We start from the raw sequence: 5,000 nt of genomic DNA, 5'->3' as shown, positions 1-5,000 counted from the left end.
TAACTTTGGTAAATAAACCAATGGCAGATTCAATCAAAACACAATTGGTAAAAAAAACCAATGGCAGATTCAATCAAAACACAACATTTCGCACGTCGTGAGGACAAGCATAACACGATTTCATCGAAGATACACAGTTACAGTCCAGAAACTAGGTGTTGTAGAGAACAGGACAGAGCGGAGATCCTTGTGGTAGTCCCATGGAAAGTTTATAGGGTGCAGAATTCAATCCCCAAAGAAGACACACATGTTCATGTAACCGCTGATAAACCATGGTAATGATGAAGGAACGTTCCTAATAATTACGACGTCTGTTGCACAGGAGTTTGCAGCAAGTGTTTAAAAAAATATATATATGTATACAGATAGATAATGTTCTCAAGCAGTACATGTTTTGCTTTTATAATGATTTGATGAATTATTGGAAAGGGAAAACGATTTTTTAACAACTGAAAAAGTCTTCCTTCCAAAACGTTATGATACTCTTGTTCTAAAAGTCTCTTCCTTCCAAAACGTTATGATACTCTTGTTCTAAAAGTCTCTTCCTTCCAAAACGTTATGATACTCTTGTTCTAAAAGTCTCTTCCTTCCAAAACGTTATGATACTCTTGTTCTAAAAGTCTCTTCCTTCCAAAACGTTATGATACTCTTGTTCTAAAAGTCTCTTCCTTCCAAAACGTTATGATACTCTTGTTCTAAAAGTCTCTTCCTTCCAAAACGTTATGATACTCTTGTTCTAAAAGTCTCAAAACTCGACGATAAAAACAAAGCAAGAGAGAGAGAGAGACACAGAGAGACACAGAGAGAGACAGACACAGAGAGAGAGAGAGACAGAGACAGACACACAAAAAGAGAGAGAGACACAGAGAGAGAGAGACAGAGAGTGAGAGAGAGACAGAGACAGACATAGAGAGAGAGACAGAGAGAGACACAGAGAGACAGAGAGAGAGAGAGAGAGACAGAGAGAGAGAGAGAGAGAGAGACAGAGAGAGAGACAGAGAGAGAGAGAGAGAGAGACACAGAGAGAGACAGAGAGAGAGACAGGGAGAGAGATAGAGAGAGAGACGCAGAGACAGAGAGAGAGAGAGAGACAGAGAGAGAGACAGAGAGAGATGGGATGGCAAATAATATTATCGAAGGGAAACGATCGTTGAAGGACTAATAATACTTGTCAAAGAAATATGTGGCGGTTGTTTCCCTTGTTTCGTCGTGAGATAATAATATTTCAACATGATAACAGTTATTTAGACATCGAAGGCGTTTGTTTTACGATCTTTCAAAAATGATCGCATATAAGATATATATACATATACATATGTATGTATGTATATATGTAAAGAAATATTCCACTCTTCAGTTTGGAGTCTATCCTTTTCCTTGGTAATAAAGACGAATTCTGTTCAGGGCGGTTAATTCCATTCTATTCTATTCTATTCATTCTGAGTTTTAGATATATCTTATTAACTTATTTCGTTCGTTTATCTATGTAATTGTTTATTCACTGTGACAAAACTATGACGATATGTCACATGATGTGATGTGATGTGATCCGATATGATGTGATGTAAGAATTAAATTATATGAATTGTTCTGTTTTGTTTCAGCAAGGACTATAACTTATTTCAAACTCATTTCATTTCATTATTGATACTTATAGTGCGCCTGTCTTCGGTCTGAAATCAAACCCTACCCTAAGCGCTTTACAAACACAGTGATTTGTGTCGTGTCTATACCTAGATAGTAATACAAGGGAAATAACTACTATAAAGAGTCAAAGGTCACAGGAAGCGTGACGACATAATTTTATCTGGATCAAGATGGTGGATTAAACCGGTGTAAATATTACCAAGTGTCTGTGCAATTTGAATGGTAGCACATGATAACAACACCAACCATCCACGCATACATACAGACAAGATACAGATAAGACAATTTGCACAACAGGCTGGCTGTGTGAGAAGATCCAGCTGTCAGCTTCATTCAGCCGCTCATCATTCACTTCCTGTGTCATTTAGTCAGGTTTCAATCACATGCACGCATACACATATACATTACTTATCTGTTATTTCAGTCACAACTTCATAGCTGAATCAAGCGATAATGATTTATCTATATGTTTTTTCACCCATAATTTCGTGGCCAAGAGTCGAGCTAAGACTTATCTACCTGTTATTTCAGCCATAACTTGGTAGCCAAGAGTCTAGCGAGAATAACTTATCTACCTGTTATTTCACCCATAACTTGGTAGCCAAGAGTCTAGCGAGAATAACTTATCTACCTGTTATTTCAGCCATAACTTGGTGGCCAAGACTGGGGTGCGTACTTACCTACCTGTTCTTATAGCCATAACTTGGTGGCCAAGAGACAAGCGAGAATAACTTATCTACCTGTTATTTCAGCCATGACTTGGTGGCCAAGAGACAAGCGAGAATAACTTATCTACCTGTTATTTCTGCCATAACTTGGTGGCCAAGACTGGGGTGAGTACTTATCTACCTGTTCTTTCAGCCATAACTTGGTGGCCAAGAGTCGAGCTAAGACTTATCTACCTGTTATTTCACCCATAACTTTGTGGCCAGAGTCGAACTAATACTTATCTACCTGTTATTTCAGCCATAACTAGGTAGCCAAGACTGGGGTGAGTACTTATCTACCTGTTCTTATAGCCATAACTTGGTGGCCAAGAGTCGAACTAATACTTATCTACCTGTTCTTTCAGCCATAACGTGGTAGCCAAGAGTCTAGCGAGAATAACTTATCTACCTGTTATTTCAGCCATGACTTGGTGGCCAAGACTGGGGTGAGTACTTATCTACCTGTTATTTCAGCCATAACTTGGTGGCCAAGACTGGGGTGCGTACTTATCTACCTGTTCTTATAGCCATAACTTGGTGGCCAAGAGACAAGCGAGAATAACTTATCTACCTGTTATTTCAGCCATAACTTGGTGGCCAAGACTCGAGCTAAGAATTATCTACCTGTTATTTCAGCCATAACTTGGTGGCCAACAGTCAAACGAGAATATCTTATCTACCTGTTATTTCAGCCATGACTTCGTGGCCAAGAAATAACTTATCTACCTGTTCTTTCAGCCATAACTTGGTGGCCAAGACTGGGGTGCGTACTTATCTACCTGTTCTTATAGCCATAACTTGGTGGCCAAGAGACAAGCGAGAATAACTTATCTACCTGTTATTTCAGCCATAACTTGCTGGCCAAGACTCGAGCTAAGACTTATCTACCTGTTATTTCAGCCATGACTTGGTGGCCAAGAGTCAAGTGAGAATAACTTATCTACCTGTTCTTTCAGCCATGACTTGGTGGCCAAGACTGGGGTGAGTACTTATCTACCTGTTCTTTCAACCATAACTTGGTGGCCAAGACTCGAGCTAAGACTTATCTACCTGTTATTTCAGCCGTAACTTGGTAGCCAATAGTCAAGCAAGAATAACTTATCTACCTGTTATTTCAGCCATAACTTGGTGGCCAAGACTGGAGTGAGTACTTATCTACCTGTTATTTCAGCCATGACTTGGTGGCCAAGACTGGGGTGAGTACTTATCTACCTGTTCTTTCAACCATAACTTGGTGGCCAAGAGACAAGCGAGAATAACTTATCTACCTGTTCTTTCAGCCATGACTTGGTGGCCAAGACTGGGGTGAGTACTTATCTACCTGTTATTTCAACCATGACTTGGTGGCCAACAGTCAAACGAGAATAACTTATCTACCTGTTATTTCAGCCATAACTTGGTGGCCAAGACTCGAGCTAAGACTTATCTACCTGTTATTTCAGCCATAACTTGGTGGCCAAGAGACAAGCGAGAATAACTTATCTACCTGTTATTTCAGCCATAACTTGGTGGCCAAGAGACAAGCGAGAATAACTTATCTACCTGTTATTTCAGCCATAACTTGGTGGCCAAGACTCGAGCTAAGACTTATCTACCTGTTATTTCAGCCATAACTTGGTGGCCAAGACTGGGGTGAGTACTTATCTACCTGTTCTTTCAGCCATAACTTGGTGGCCAAGAGACAAGCGAGAATAACTTATCTACCTGTTATTTCAGCCATAACTTGGTGGCCAAGAGACAAGCGAGAATAACTTATCTACCTGTTATTTCAGCCATAACTTGGTGGCCAACAGTCAAACGAGAATATCTTATCTACCTGTTATTTCAGCCATGACTTCGTGGCCAAGAAATAACTTATCTACCTGTTATTTCAGCCATAACTTGCTGGCCAAGACTCGAGCTAAGACTTATCTACCTGTTATTTCAGCCATGACTTGGTGGCCAAGAGTCAAGTGAGAATAACTTATCTACCTGTTCTTTCAGCCATGACTTGGTGGCCAAGACTGGGGTGAGTACTTATCTACCCGTTATTTCAACCATGACTTGGTGGCCAACAGTCAAACGAGAATAACTTATCTACCTGTTATTTCAGCCATAACTTGGTGGCCAAGACTGGGGTGAGTACTTATCTACCTGTTCTTTCAGCCATAACTTGGTGGCCAAGAGACAAGCGAGAATAACTTATCTACCTGAAGAATAACTTATCTACCTGTTCTTTCAACCATGACTCGGTGGCCAAGACTGGGGTGAGTACTTATCTACCTGTTCTTTCAGCCATAACTTGGTGGCCAAGAGACAAGCGAGAATAACTTATCTACCTGAAGAATAACTTATCTACCTGTTCTTTCAGCCATAACTTGGTGGCCAAGACTGGGGTGAGTACTTATCTACCTGTTCTTTCAGCCATAACTTGGTGGCCAAGAGACAAGCGAGAATAACTTATCTACCTGTAGAATAACTTATCTACCTGTTCTTTCAGCCATGACTTGGTGGCCAAGACTGGGGTGAGTACTTATCTACCTGTTCTTTCAGCCATAACTTGGTGGCCAAGAGACAAGCGAGAATAACTTATCTACCTGAAGAATAACTTATCTACCTGTTCTTTCAGCCATGACTTGGTGGCCAAGACTGGGGTGAGTACTTATC

General features: G+C 40.4%; 1 protein-coding gene across 3 annotated transcripts in view; it reads left to right on the top strand.

Moving 5' to 3' along the window:
- LOC143275840 (scavenger receptor cysteine-rich type 1 protein M160-like) overlaps window positions 1–5,000 on the top strand; it is a 134,696-nt gene that overhangs the window by 23,023 nt on the left and 106,673 nt on the right. The window lies entirely within an intron of this gene.

This window comes from Babylonia areolata, chromosome 31 (assembly GCF_041734735.1).
Source record: "Babylonia areolata isolate BAREFJ2019XMU chromosome 31, ASM4173473v1, whole genome shotgun sequence".
NCBI lineage: Eukaryota > Metazoa > Mollusca > Gastropoda > Neogastropoda > Buccinidae > Babylonia > Babylonia areolata.
This window is presented reverse-complemented; position numbering and strand designations above follow the sequence as displayed.